We start from the raw sequence: 16571 nt of genomic DNA on the forward strand, positions 1-16571 counted from the left end.
GGAAATTTACCACAGGAATTGGCTGGGATATGTTGTTTTTCGTTAATATGGGGATCGATACCTATTGTCCTGGGCCAGTGGTTAGAATGGTGGGGCCAGTGATCTGCAAATTTCCCTTATTGTCTACCCCTGTACACACAGAGATACACAAATACATACACAGTACACTCACACACACAGCGATACGCAAAGTCACACACCCACCCACCCACACACACACACACACACACACACACACACTAGCAGTCGCTGAGGGGACTTGGCAGGGCACTGAGATCTGATCATGAGGAGGAAGCTGCCGCCATACTATAAAAACACAAATCCCTTCACCCACGGCCACAGCTTTTCAAATCTAACGACACACTATTATCATACTCAGAATTTTTGAATAAATATAACACTTCCCATTCCTCCGAAAGAATATGCAATAGTTTTTGATGCAATACCCTCTGGTGTGATTATGTTACTTAAAACATGTTACGTTACCTGAGTCTGACCCTTTACCTCTGGAGCCTGTACAGACTGAAGCTGGTCGTACTGTACGTGTATTATATCAAAAAGGAAACGTCAGTACTCCCAGTGTCTTATCATACTGGAATAGTATATATATATATATAAACCTGATCTGGAAAAACATATGGTCCCTGATCTACAAATATTTCATTACAAACAAAATCAAATAAGTATCCCTCAAACTCGTCCATCGTATCTATCCCACCAGTCTATTTATGCTAAAAAATACATAAAAAAAAAAGACATTTTATTATTCTCCTTGTTTTCATGTTTTTGAAATGATTTTATTAGTCTAACTTGTAATGTATCTTTTTCTCTCCTGCACTCTATACTCTACTATAATGTTATGTAACCCATCTGTAACCCCCTCACCTCACATATTCAATTGCCATGCTTTATTTGTCTATCACAATAATGATAATAAAAAGGAGTATAAGGCTCAGGCCTGCTAGCCTGCTAGCCGCGCTAGCTGTCTCTGGTGCAGCCGAGTCTCTCCATCTCTTTCTCAGCAGCAGCAGTCAGGACCGCAAAGAAAAACAAATACATATACACAGTCTGGGTGAAGCGCTGGACCCGCGGACCGATTCCCGATCATCACTAACAACTAAGACTCAAGCATTGAGCCTTCAATCGATGCTAACTACGGCTAGCCGTAGCGGTTAAAAAAACATTTTCTCCAGCGGATATCAGAGTTAGCTGCTAGCCATTTAACCCGTTAGCTTAGCTACCGAGCCGTAGCGGTTAGCATCCACCACAACACCGTCTTCCCAGCTCAACACAACAGCAAGACAGCATAACAACATAACAACACCGGAGGCTCCCAGTGGTGTTGGTTTATTAGAAGCTATGATCGATGTACTTAAAGGTTGGGTCTGGAAGTTTGTGCCCAAAAATAAACAAATGAAATCCGTCGTTAAGCTGTGTCCGTATCCGTTTTTTACCGTAGGGTATAAATGGGCCTTTAGGCTCTTAGCTAATGACGGACGGAGCTCAGGTGAAGCTACGAGCAGCAGAGTAGAGGCTCAGGCTCTGCTAGCCTGCTAGCCGCGTTAGCTGCTGCCTTGTCTCCCTCTCTCTCTCTCTCTCTCAGCAGCAGTCAAGACCACAAATAAAAATAAATACATGTACACAGTCTGGGTGAAGCGCCGGAGCAAATACCGACCATCACTGACAACCAAAGACTCAAGTAGGGAGCTACTAGGGAGGGAGGCGTAATGATGCGCTAGCTCGATGCTAACTGGCTACTAGCTGTAGCATCCACAGCTAGCACCGTCTTCCCAGCACAACACACAGCAAAGTGGTGTTAGAAGCTATGATCGATTTACTAACTGTTACCTTGAGCGACGATAGATGCATTCAGGCAGAGAATTGGCAGAAAGAAGACGCTGACGGCCATACTACTAACGACAGCCATCGGATTCATCGGATTGATCGAAGACATCTGCAAGGCTGATGACAGGGAGGCTCGAGCAGCGCTGTGGCCGAAGATGCAACAAGCACGGGCGGCTGGAAAACGACCTTACGACAGAGGAGGGGACTGATACATGGATGGACACAGACTCACTTGAAGAAAAAAAACACTTGAGGTGTACTGGTAAGTATAACCTAATAAGCATTAAACAGGGTCTTAATTTCCCCTGTGATAAAAGGTTGGATGGTTAATAAAGTTTGCTTTCTCTCCCTTACAAAAAAAAAAAAAAAAAGTATTTTGTAAGGGCGAGAAAGCAAACTTTATTTTATTACAAGAAACACACTCAAAACCGGATGATGGAAAATTCTGGATTAATCAATGGGGAGATAAAATCCTCCACAAAATCAGCTGGGCTGGCCATTCTTTTCTGTAACTCTCCTGGTAAATTGGTGGCCTCTAAATCTAGTAATAATGGTCACTGGCTAATCTGTGTTTTGAACATTGATGAACAGTATAATATCCTCGCTAATATATATATGGCTTTAACAACCCAGCTCAAAATAAATCGTTACTTACAGAGCTTTCTGATAATATTAAAAATCTAAGACTCACCTACCCACATGCAACTGTAATTGTGGGAGGACATGGTTTTTGATGAACATCTGGATAGATACCCTTCTAAATGTCAACGCAGCTCTCAGAACCCTGCCTTATCTCATTTCTGTGGCAATCATAACTTAGTAGACCCCTGGCGCCTTGTACACCCCAACACTAAACAATACTCCTGGTTCAAACCTAATAATACATTAAAATCCAGAATCGACTTTTGGTTAATTTCTGCTTCAAAGAAGATGGCGAAAGAAGTACAGCTTATTTTTGTCGTTTAGAAAAAAGAAGGCAAGAGAGAAATTCAATTAATCAATCAATTAATTATTATTAAAACCCAACTATGTACAGATCCAACCTTGATTTAAAAGGAATTTTACAGTAAGTTATACTCGTCTGCCTTCTCTGACTCCCAATCAGGATTTAAGATAGATCCATTCACAACAACATCCGTTTGGTGATCGATCTCCTGGATTATAAACATTTAATAGATGATGATGGCTTGATTTTATTCCTTGATTTTTATAAAGCCTTCGACTCTATCGAACACCCCTTTATTTTTCAGTGTTTAAAACTTTTAGGCTTTGGGAACAAATTTCGAACCACCATAGAGTCTCTTTATGATAATGCAAATAGCTCCATTTCATTACCGGGAGGTAGGCCCACATCACCAAGATTTGCTATCAAACGTGGGGTCAAACAAGGCTGCCCTATCTCTCCATTCCTCTTTATAATTGCCACAGAAATGCTCTCTATTTTTATTAAAAATTCAGATATTGCTCCTTTAAATGTTATGGGGCTACCTGTTGTCATTAGCCAGCTGGCAGACCATACAACCTTCTTTATGAAACACCTAGTCTCGCCTGCCAGACCCTCCTCCAGAAAAGAAGGAGAGTCTGGCTGCTCCGCCTATGATTCTGCGATCAGAGAAAAAAACGCTCCGGCCGTTTGGAATTCTTTCAACCAGTCACAATCATTGTGGTCGGCGCCGTAGCAACGCCGTAGCAACGGCGCGCTTGCAAAATATTGCCGGTTGGAAACTGGATTTCGGTCCGCGGTGTAACGACGGTCGGCATCCGTCGACGGATATTTATTATTTTGTTCGGTTTAACGGCGGTTGGCAGCCACTGACAGATATGTATTCTTCTGTTCGGTTCATGACACGGATCCATGGTTCGGTTCCTGTTGTTGTTTGTTGATGTTTCCCTTTACCGGGCGGACTGTGAAAGCTGCAGCACGGAGGCGGGACTTCCGCCGGGTGGCTCGTTCCGACCAATCAGAGGCTAATCGCAGCAACGCACTTCCGTCAGGCCAGACTATGAAACACCTAACTGAGACCCCCAAGATAATACAAGCTATGAATATGTTTTCCTCTGGGCTTAAACTTAATTTGAACAAATGTGAGTTGATGCCAATTCATCAAAGTGATTGTAACAGAAGCATACAACATTCCTATAAGATCAGTTGTCAAATATTTAGGAATACAATAATATATTCATGTAAAAACCCAACTGAAAGAGAAAATTTGAATGTGTAGAGACTAATAACTGAATGTCAAACTATTTTTATTATATATATATATATATATATATATATATATATATATATATATATATATTTGGAGAAAAAAAAGCACTATATTAAGAGAACAGAAATGCCCAAAGAATACAAAGAAGGGGGGCTACAGGCTATCGATTTTGATTTCATCAATGGAACACTGAAAATAAAAACTGATAAAATCTTTCCTTAACAATAAGAGCTTCTGGTATCATATCCCCAGAGAAATTTTCAAGAAGCTTGGTGGTATTGATTTTCTATTCCGGCAGGCTGCACGCTGTCCAACGCAATGCTGCCCTCCACAGGTCATAACCAACAGAACTAGTTATCTAAATCCTCTCATACAGCCCAGCAGCACTGCCCTCCCAAAGGACTCTGATTTTCCCCCTAATGTAAAAACACCTCAGAAAGAAATCACAGTCAGACCCAGATCACACAGATCCACAAACAGCTGTCGTCTCTGACTGGAATAGAGGTTACAAGAAAGAACCACATGAGCCACCGTCTCAGAGTCTCCACATTCACACAACCCATTCTCATGTTTACCTACTTTTAAAACAACTCACCAGACAGCAATGCCCCCGCAGCCTCAGCCTGGTTGAAACTACTTCATCCCTCCATCCAAACACACTTCTCAATTTCTTTTAGCTACACTTTACTGAGGGTTGCAAACTATAACACTGCCTTCCCCTCTGCTCCTGATTCCACTCATTCTGCCACTGCAACTCATAGATATACTCACACATTCACTCTTACCCATCAAGACACTCAGATCTATATTTTCTTTAGACAACGACTCTGTCAGCAACTTCATTTCCCTCGACCCCGAATGCTGTTTGTTATTTCTTTCCCCAACTGCCAGTAAATAGGGTTTCTATAAAACAACGCTACCGATGGCGTTGAGAACAGTCCTTTTTTAATGACTCAAAATACAGTGTTCCAAACTATTACACACATCTCATCCTCCTGTAGCCCACATGCTGTACACTGCTGTATATTAAATGACCAGCAGATGTCAGTACTCCCAAATTAACTCAAAGGAATTTAAATCGAAGGCAACTGGACTTGGTTATTTGTCTACACCAGGGGTTCTCCACTAGTCTCACTCTGGGCTCCACATTTTCCCATGGTCATTAAGACCCACTTTTATAGAATTCAAACCAAGATTTTTTTTTAAGCCTTTAAAAACTCATTTTGCTCTTTATTGAGCAAAGTGCATTTCAGAGCACATGAATGAAACTGAGGAGTTACCATGACAACTGCATGTATGGAAGTGAATAAAAAAATATCAAACTGCACAAAATGGAGACCAACAAAACGATATATCTGACTTCTAATGCATCTCTGCATTCAGAGCATGTTCACAAAAGTGAATAAATATCAAATTGCACAAAATAAAGACCCACAAAACAAAACAAGATTCACTGCATTCAGGCCACATTAATAAGAAAGTAATATCTTTGCATTCAGAGCAAATGGAGCAAATAATCAGAAACTGAGGAGGACCATTACAACTGCATGTGTTCACGTGTCTCGTGTGCCTTTCAAAATAAGTTATTTTTCAAAATAAAAGACATGTCCAACATCAGATGTGCATTAAATATTATTTACTTTTCTGACCAGCTGTCCGCGACCCACCAGTTGAGAACCACTGGTTTAAGACGTTTCACCTCTCATCCAAGAGGCTTCATCAGTCCATGTAGCATCTGACCAGATAGGCTACTATGACTACTATGACCTGGACAAATGAGAATATGCACAGGTTCCCAAAATGAACTGTTAAAGCAGAACTATGCAGGATTTGGGCTGTAATTATTGTGGCTCAGAGTCACTGTGATGGTTGAGTGACCTGTTATGAAGTGAATGGGGTCTAGGCCAATGCGCTCACCCCCCCCCACTGGCTGAAAACCGCACTTGCAAGATCAGTCGTCCGTCTCGGTGTTACAAATCTCGTCAATGGATAGAAGTATCGCGAGAAACTGCCTTACGGCAGTACGAGATAAGAACGCGTATGACGTCATGCATGTCATGAATCGTGATTGGTTTGAGTTCGGAAAGTCGGAGGAAACCATGGAAACATGAAATGTTTACTGATGAAGTTCAGCTTGTGGCTAACGGGGAGCTAAGGCTAACACAGATACACACACCATGGGTCTTTTATAAGATAATGTAATACACAAGGGGGCAGTTGTGGGTCTGAGAAGTGAAGCTCACTTCCGCGTTCAAAAAGCTGCAATCCCCCCGGCTTCCTCTGGGGGCTGGCTCCAGAAGGGAGCAACTCCAATTGAGCCCCATGTTAAAATAGCCGATTTTACAGCTTAAAAAAACATATTTACAGCCTGGTACATTTTATTTTTTTGGTCTCAACCGATAGTTTCTACCCCCGCACACACTCTGAGGGGGGTGAATTTTTTTTAAACTCCCGTTTTACTGTTATTAGGTTTAAAGTTCTGGCCAATTAGGGCGCAGAACCGTTGAGTGACAGGTCCGGAGACCGCTGCTACGAGGCCAGTGGGCGGGCTCTCGGCCGGCCAACGGCCGCACCGCTCCAAATATGGGGGGTCAACCTTGAACAAACTGCAACAGAAGCAAACTCAACTGATTCTGTGCTTGCCCAACACTGGAACTACATGTGATGAGCATCTTGCAGCAGGACTTCCACTTCCCCATGAGGTGTAGTTCAGTTTCGCCTGCTATTTTCAGATTGCCTTCTTCTCTGTCACTGCTAGCCTATCCATCAACCAGATTTGAGTCAAATTAAATAAATATAATTATTAATACATGTTATATCAGCCTCCTGAAATACCTGGTGAAGAATCCCCCCCCCTCATGTGGACTAAGGGCTGGGAGAAGTTTCAGTCCTCCGTGGCTTCTCTGAGTTACAGGGGGTCTCGGCGTAGCAGTGCATGTCCATATAACGGTTGCAAATGGATACCAACTGTCTTCGTAACAAAAAGACACACCAAAAAACATCCAGATACCTCCATGCTGCTCGTATGTAATGTCCGTCTTGTATTGAAGCCCCGAAATGCGAAATTAGGCTAGTTACTTCATTCAAAAAGTAATGCATTACTGAGAAAGTAACTTTTTCGTTACTTTAAAACGATTTTTTCCCCCAGTGCTCCCACTAAATAAAGGTTGGCTGAATAGGCTTTATGCACAGCTCCACTATCCTGAACTTAAACCAGCTCCTTTATTTCCTGTCTTACATTATTGGACAAACTTATTAATCCAGGTGTGTCTGTGACTCTGACCTCAGTAGTCATGGTCAGACACACCTGGATTCAGGAGCAGTGGAGCTGTGCATAAAGCCTTTCCCCCTCTATCCGTCATTTCTACTGATGCTGATGAAAAAACGCGTGTTTTTATCTGTAAATTTTACCATCATCATCATCATGCTGCATGATGTCAGCAGCTACAGCAGCTTGGCCTAACAGAACTGCAAAAAAAATCTTGAGGATACGTCTTGACCGAGTTACATTCAAGAACCTGTTTCAGTGACGGAAAGTAAATTCACTCCAGCGGTAATTTTTTTTTATCGATCGATAAAACCATTTGAATGTGCTACATGTGGTAAAAAAATTAGCTATACAAAGAGTCTTAGCATCCATATGAGAGTCCATACAGAGGAGAAAACATTTAGTTGTGCTATTTGTGGACAAAGATTTGCCCAGCAGATACATTGTTTAAAGCAGAAGTAAGTGGTCCGGTCATTTTCGCTAATGCTGCGTTCCAGGCAGGCTTTTGAAATCGTAAATTACAGCTTCAAGTCACAACTTACGACTTTGTAGCGTTCCAGGCAACCCACTCGTGTTTTTCCGACCTGTTTTACCGGTGAAAGTCACTATAACGGCCACTCATAACTTCTGACCCGTGAACTCGTACCAGATCGAACTGGTACCACTTCACAGGTCGGAAAAATACGAGTTTCCTTGAACGCACCATAACAGTCCTCGTCCCTACGTCACCACATTCACGGCGTTCCTTGGCTGCACACACAGCCCTGCATGCCGTTCTCTCTCCTCATTGGATAAAAACTGTAGGATACGATAAATGTTTTCTCCTCGGCTCAGAGCAGAGCAGAGTGACTGACAGACCCGTGTTTCAGACCAAACACTCTATGTAAGTGATTGCTGTCGGAAGATAGAACTATTTAAGACTTATATTAACACAAATATATCACTTACTTCTGCTTTAATGCACACAAGTGTCCATTCAAAAGCAAAACCATTTGGTTGCAGTGTTTGTGGAAAAACCTTTATGGAGCCAATGAATTTTGTGTTGCACTTGAAATGCCATAGAGAAGGAAAAGTATTCGGTTGTAAGGACTGTGGGGAAATATTTTCCCAACATGATGATCTTGAGAAGCACATGAAAGTCCACACAGAAGTTAAACCATTTGATTGTAGTGTGGGAGTACATATGCAACAGTAGCGAATCTCATGAGACGCATGAAATCCCGTACAGGAGAAAAACCACATGTATCTGTGGGAAAAGATTCCTTCGAAAGGAATGTCTTAAAGCAGAAGTAAGCGATCCGGTCGTTTTCGCTAATGCTGCGTTCCAGGCAGGCTTTTGAAATCGTAAATTACAGCTTCAAGTCACAACTTACGACTTTGTAGCGTTCCAGGCAACCCACTCGTGTTTTTCCGACCTGTTTTACCTGTGAAAGTCACTATATCGGCCACTCGTAACTTCTGACCGGTGAACTCGTACCAGATCGAACTGGTACGAGTTCACGGTCAGAAAAATACGAGTTTCCTTGAACGCACCATAACAGTCCTCGTCCCTACGTCACCACATTCACGGCGTTCCTTGGCTGCACACACAGCCCTGCATGCCGTTCTCTCTCCTCATTGGATAAAAACTGTAGGATACGATAAAATGTTTTCTCCTGGGCTCAGAGCAGAGCAGAGTGACTGACAGACCCGTGTTTCAGTCCAAACACTCTATGTAAGTGATTGCTGTCGGAAGATATAACTATTTAAGACTTATATTAACACAAATATATCACTTACTTCTGCTTTAAGTTATACACAAGAAAACATACAGGAGAAAAACCATTTGACTCCGCTACCTGTGGTAAAAAATTTAGTCGAAGAGTAGGCTAAGGCTTAGAGAACACATCAGAATCCATACAGGAAAAAAAACATTTAGTTGTAGTTTTTGTGGCCATCAATTCTCAAATTGGTCTGTTGTGTTACTGAAGCCAGCAGCAGTGTGTGAGGCTGCAGTTATTCACAACACAATAAAGTGAAAATTAATTTCACATGTAAAATATTTAAAGTTCGTATGAGTTGTAGTAACGCGCCACTTCACATTCTCAGTAACGGCAACGGTGTAACGATGGGAAAAGTAATTAATTAGATTACTCGTTACTGAAAAATATAACGCCGTTATTACCAACACTATCACATCATTTCAAACGCTCAATCGACACAAACACGAATAACATTAAACATAAATAACATTTTTAACATATTTACCTCATTGTGCGTTGCTGCAGTGTCACGTAGGAGAGTGAGTCGTTGTGTTCTTCATAATGGCGGACTAATCCAGATCTAGATGAAAGGCTTCAGCCGACGCACTCCCAACACAATCACATTTTTCTTCTTCCCTCTGCTCCTTAAACTGTTTTTTTTTGTCTATGACACGAATAGTCACACAATAATCCATCTTCATATTTTCCAGCCACTGTTTAACAACTCACCAGACAGCAACGCCTTGATTACCATCAGCTCTTGGCCCTTTTTTTTTCCTTTTCTTTTTTCTTACCGACGATTGTAGAGTAAAATGTTGCCTTTCTTTCTGTTCTCGTCGCATCTTTTCTGTGCTGTACCATTCACCTTCTTTCCAATTAGCATATTCAGATCTAGAGCCGAGCTCAGTTCCCTTTTCTCAAAACTAAGCACACAGTTTCTAAAAGACATTGCGCAAACAACGTTCCTGTGTTGACTCAAAATGGCCTAACCGCAGCCTTTGGACCGCAGCCAACGTTGCTTCTGGGGTTGCAGTCTACACTCCTCTCGTTTCGGAGCACACAGGCTTTCAAAATAAAAGCACCGAGCTAATAAAATGCGGTGAAACTCTTTAATTTAAGGAATATAATTTACAAGAAAGTCCCCGAGCCATTAAAGTTAACATTTTGCTCTTATTTATTTTGGTTATTTTGGTATCCGAAACCAGAATGCAGATTGCAGTCTGCAGTAGGCTCGTTTTTTTTTTTTTAACAAACTTTATTAAGTCAACATGGTGCAATACAAATCAACAGTCTATGCTCTATGCACACACAGCTCCACCACTTCCTGCATGTAAGGCAGGTCTTTCATTTCCTGTTTTACATTATTGGACAAACCGGTTAATCGAGTCTGAGTAGTCACAATGGTCAGACACACTTGGATTATAATTAGTTTGTCCAATAATGTAAAACAGGAAATGAAAGACCTGCCTTAAATTCAGGAAGTGGTGGAGCTGTGCATAGAGCCCATCGCCAGGGGGTTTCAAAACAGACAATACAATGCTACGGAAGCCCTAAAGGGCCAAGTCCGTATACATTTTTTTATTATCGTTTTCTCGTGATAACGACTTATTATTTCGTTATCTCGAGATAACAAAGACCGTTTTCTCGTGATAATGAAATAATCATAGAATGTGTGGTTGACATGGTTGCCCAGCAACATGTTTCCCCGGTGCAATCGCTTCTGCTTACGGGGAAGTAGCAGCTGGTTAGCAGCTGTATGTTCGTAGCAGGGGGCTACTACGTATTAACTGACTCGCCGCTCTGTGTGTGTGTCGCGGTGATAATTTAACTGTGAAAAGTAGGCTACAACACACACAACATAACGTCACGACAGACCCCGGTGCTTGGCCGCCGCCGCCGCTGCTCTAGTGGCGGCCGGGGCACCGGGGTCTGTGAAGAGGGTTCATGAAGCCTGGTTGTCCCGAGACCCGACATGATTCACTCACAACACTGCGGCTGTAACGTTATGTTGTGTGTGTTGTAGCCTACTTTTCACGGTTAAATTATCACCGCGACACACACACAGAGCGGCGAGTCAGTTAATACGTAGTAGCCCCCTGCTACGAACATACAGCGGCTAACCAGCTGCTACTTCCCCGTAAGCAGAAGCGATTGCACCGGGGAAACATGTTGCTAGGCAACCATGTCAACCACACATTCTATGATTATTTCATTATCACGAGAAAACGGTCTTTGTTATCTCGAGATAACGAAATAAATTAATTCGTTATCACGAGAAAACAGACTTTGTTATCTCGAGATAACGAAATAATTAGTCGTTATCACGAGAAAACGATATTAAAAAAATTTATACGGACTTGGCCCTTTAGGGCTTCCGTACAATGCAGACAAGCTTTCATACAAAAACACTGTAAAGTGTAGCCTACATAAATTCAAGGTTTTTATAGCTTTCATGTTGATGGAGTTAATATATTGTTTGGCTTCATTTTCAAAAATAAGAAAAAGTGGTTTTTGATTAGTGTAATGACATTTATGAATGTGCCATTTGACTAACTGTATAATACGATTGATGATATAGGCCTAGTATAGTTTTTCTTTAGAAGATGGATTGTCAGTGAAGCCAAACAATAGTAAGCCTACATGTTCAAAGCACAGGGAAAAAAGAGGTTCAATCGAAAAACAAATCAGGTTACAAATTTCTTCCCATAATTTGGTTCGCTTGTATGGTCTGAAGAGGCTGGTGATGCGAGGCTACTGTGACGGTTTGCCCAACTCCAACCCCTCCCCCACGCTCACGGACTGACTCACAAGTGTCGAATGACTTGCTCTGCTCTCTATGGCTCTACTGTGTCTATGAACATGTAGGCCTACAGGAGCAAAAGAAAAGAAAAGAAAGAACTAAAAGTTTAAGAAACTGAGAAGTTTACTGTGTTTTGAGTCCGTCCCCCTCATAGTAGTAGGCTACACCTTGTGCGTGTTGAAAGTAAATGGTAAATTATCTAATAATTATTAACATTTTGTTGTCAAGGATGGTAACGTTGTGAGAGTGAGTCTTTCTATTCATGTTTACAGCATCTGGACCCTCACAGACTCTCACACTCTGTGGCTTTATAGTCCAGGCTAAATAGCGTTTTACGACCGACTAATTGTCACAGAATGTTTTTCACCACACATCATTTCTATGAGGTGTCCAGAACAACATACTAAAAGTCCTAAGAAATCCTAGTTGGGGAAATATGTTTAATTCTCAAAGGAAGAAAACAAGCCTATTCGGGTGTATTTTGGGCATATTCCATTAGTGTATTGCTCATTTGCATATTCAAATTCATTTTCCAAGAAACTTGTAATACGAAAATTTTACTTTTAATGTCTACTTTCATTGTGTAAAGTTTCATTGTGGTAGGAGTAAAGGAAAAAAATAAGCCTATTCGGGTGTATTTTGGGCATATTTGATCAGTGTGAGGCTCATTTGCATATTCAACTTTATTTTCAAAGAAACTTGTAATACAAAAAATGTTACATTTCATAGATACTTTCATCATGTAAAGTTTCATTGTGATAGCAGTAAAGGAAAAAAAATAGCCCCATTGGGGTGTATGGCTGTCTGGCCTTATTGGCACCATAGACTTTATATACAGTAAATCATGATGTGAATTAAACATATTTCCCCAACTAGGATTTCTTAGGACTTTTAGTATGTTGTTCTGGACACCTCATAGAAATGATGTATGGTGAAAAACCTTCTGTGTGTGTGTGTGTGTGTGTGTGTGTGTGTGTGTGTGTGTGTGTGTGTGTGTGTCTGTGTGTGTGTGTGTGTGTGTGTGTGTGTGTGTGTGTGTGTGTGTGTGTGTGTGTGTGTGTGTGTGTGTGTGTGTGTGTGTGTGTGTGTGTGTGTGTGTGTGTGTGTGAGTGAGAGAGAGAGAGAGGTGAGTCAGCTAAGGGTTTTTTTTTTGTGATGAACTCATGAGTCATCATCCCTTGTGGTGGCAATCTAACCACAAAAAAAGTCATCTCCAACTCGTGGTGGTGTGTAAAAAATGAAACACCCTAGGCCCACAAAAGGGGTAGGCTATATAAAGGGGATTCAAATCGATTTTATTTCAGCCCATGAAAGTTGTCATAATTTTTATTCCTGTTTGACATTTAAGAGATTTCATGAATATTTTAAATTTGTTAATGAAAACAATACATTTGGGGGATGATTTCAGAACTCTATTCTTGTGGATGAAAAATTTGGCTAGACAGAGTTAATCATTTCTGTTTTCCAAAATCATACCGAGATAAAAGCTGGAAACAATACGATTGTTTTCAGTAGTCGAGTCTATTGAAGATGGAAGCATCAATCAGCTTCTCCTGATCAGTTTGGGACATAAAATCCCTTAATTCTGGATAAAGTAAAGTAGTTTTGGAAGTTTTGGTGAGTCATCGAGCCTAACTAGGTTCTTTGTAACTGTAGAGAATTCCTCCTCTTCCTGCTGCTGCTGCTCACAGGAAACGCTGCTATGGCCCAGTTCCAATCTGCCCCCATAAAACCTCAGGCTGACTCACTGACTTCAGGACCAGAGGCCGTTGGAGATGACAGTGCCCAAATATTTATAAAAGTGCAGACTCTCTCCACACAGGCACTGTTAAAGCGGAAGTAAGGGGAATGTCTGTGTTAAAGCGGAAGTAAGGGGAATGTCTGTGTTAAAGCGGAAGTAAGGGGAATGTCTGTGTTGAAGCGGAAGTAAGGGGAATGTTTGTGTTACAGCGGAAGTAAGGGGAATGTTTGTGTTGAAGCGGAAGTAAGGGGAATGTTTGTGTTAAAGTGTTAAAGCGGAAGTAAGGGGAATGTCTGTGTTGAGGCGGAAGTAAGGGGAATGTTTGTGTTACAGCGGAAGTAAGGGGAATGTTTGTGTTGAAGCGGAAGTAAGGGGAATGTTTGTGTTAAAGCGGAAGTAAGGGGAATGTCTGTGTTGAAGCGGAAGTAAGGGGAATGTTTGTGTTAAAGTGTTAAAGCGGAAGTAAGGGGAATGTTTGTGTTGAAGCGGAAGTAAGAGGAATGTCTGTGTTGAAGCGGAAGTAAGGGGAATGTCTGTGTTGAAGCGGAAGTAAGGGGAATGTTTGTGTTGAAGCGGAAGTAAGGGGAATGTTTGTGTTAAAGTGTTAAAGCGGAAGTAAGGGGAATGTCTGTGTTGAGGCGGAAGTAAGGGGAATGTTTGTGTTGAAGCGGAAGTAAGGGGAATGTTTGTGTTGAAATATACTTATCTTCTGCTTTAAAGCAATTCAAGGGAGACTGGATACGTTAGATGAGAACACCAAATCGATTTGAATAAAGCAAAAATTCACATTTCCTTTTCATTCATGATCCTCACACACACATTGGCCTGACAGATTCCAGATCATTTGAGTCCCTTCTGACGTTTCACCAGTGTCGAGAAAAATAACAGCAAATTGACTGGTTGCATGTTTTTTGCACGGTCTCAAATTTTAGGGGCAGGTAAAATAAAGAACTGCAAAAAACAAAACAAAACAAAAAGTAGAAGAATTTTCACAACTCGGAGCTCGTGTTTCCGAGTTGCCCTGAACGCAGCATTGCAGCTGTTGTGAGTTGGTTAGACATGTTCAAATATGCTCAAAGATAATGGGGCTGTCCCATTTCTCCACACTTGGCTCAGTGCGCTTGGTTACCACACACTTTGGTGACGTTTTGCCAGCGCAAACGTTTGCATACAGTGTGCAAGCATGGATTAAGTGGCCAAGCGTGTGGGGGGATAATTAAAAGCAATCGGGACACACTTGACAAGTGCAGCCTGTGCCGCTGCGCACAGCATACTAGCACAACTACTAGGGTGAATTCGCCTAATGTGGGACATTTTTTGCAATTTAGACTTCTGGTGTATATTGCGATATGAAGCAAACACTTTCAATCTACATCCTGTACCATTCTGAAATCCTTAGGTTGTGATCTAATGGAATCCAAAGAGAAAATTCTGATATCACACTCCTAAAAGAAATACCATACATATTTCAACTCTGATTGCAAAGTTTTTTGCGGCAATCTCCGTTCCCTAATGTGGGACAGTCATGCTCCTAATGTGGGACACTAAAAAGTTTGTTTAAAAGTCATCTTAATATACATGATAAATGCTAGATTGCAAACCAGTGTTCAATAATATCACTTATTGTCCTAGTTCTGCTTCATCTTCTATAGTATTAATGGTTTTCTACCAATTGTGTGGTGGACGTGACCTTTTACCCTTCGCTAGGGTCATTCCCAGCCCTGGTCAACAACCTCAATTGTGGGACACCACCATCCTCAGTGATCTCCCTATATTCAGTAATGTCTCCCCTCATCCTGTCTTTTTTCCACTGGTTGAGTTCACTTGCTTGATTCTTTTCCTTTCTTTTCCCATGTTTTCTTTCCCTGATTTTGTCTCATTGCCTTACTCTTTTTTGCCACTGTGATCTGAAATACATTCCATTTAATTAATCAGTAATGTGCTATCCTTTGATTACTTCTAAACACAACATTTTTCATGAACATTATCAAAAAAGACAAGATTTAGAAACAAGAAAGAAAAAAAATCAGAGCCATTTACCCCTTTAACAGTATTATGACCACTTCCAGTTAATAAATATCATTTTCTTTTGTTGTAAAATATTCAAAACAATGCATTATAACAATAAAACCATGTAAACAACCATTTTTATTGTTCAACCTATTAGTTTTACCTGGAAAAGCACTGTCCCACATTAGGAAAAACCACTTGTCCCGCTTTAGGAAGGCATGTTTCCTAAAGTGGGACAGTAGAAATGTTGATCAAAGTTCTAAATATTGAGAATGGTTACACCATATTAAGATATATTTTAATGCATCAACATATTATAAACACATTTTGACAAAAAATTGCAATAATTTTGTTTTTTTAAATAAATTATGGCCTTAGCATTATTTTTGTCCAAACCCTAAGTAACTAGCATTTTGGTCTTCACACAGGGTGCCTCCGGTTTGAAGGCTGTCCCTCCTAAACCTATGATTGGACATTTGAGATGTCATGTGATTTTGATAATGCAATATCACAGCAATATCACAGCAACAGTTTTAATAAACGGTGCTGCTGGATCAGTCTCATCTAGTCCTAAAGTGTCTCTATGCGCAAGATTCACATCATAAACATGTAAGCCCAACTCCGTAAGTAAATAAAACAAACAAGAAAAACGAAAAAATAAAAACATGAACAGAGCATGATGAATATAAAATATGACATTAAAAAGTCATAATTATGAGATAGAAAGTTAATTTCATTTCATTGCAATTAATTCAATCGCATTTTTACTTCACCGTGGTGCATTGTGGGATTTATACTTGGCCAAATACTGCTCTGATGCGGTCTTACGTTAAGTGTGGGTAAAGTGCAAATGAAGCGGCTGCACTTTCAGTCGTTGGAGTAACGGGACACACTGAACACTGACACTAAGAACATGAACGCACACGTCAAACGCCCAAGTGTGTAGGCTAAG

The sequence above is a fragment of the Trachurus japonicus genome, chromosome 18, assembly GCF_045865225.1.
Source record: "Trachurus japonicus isolate A0001 chromosome 18, Traja_1.0".
NCBI lineage: Eukaryota > Metazoa > Chordata > Actinopteri > Carangiformes > Carangidae > Trachurus > Trachurus japonicus.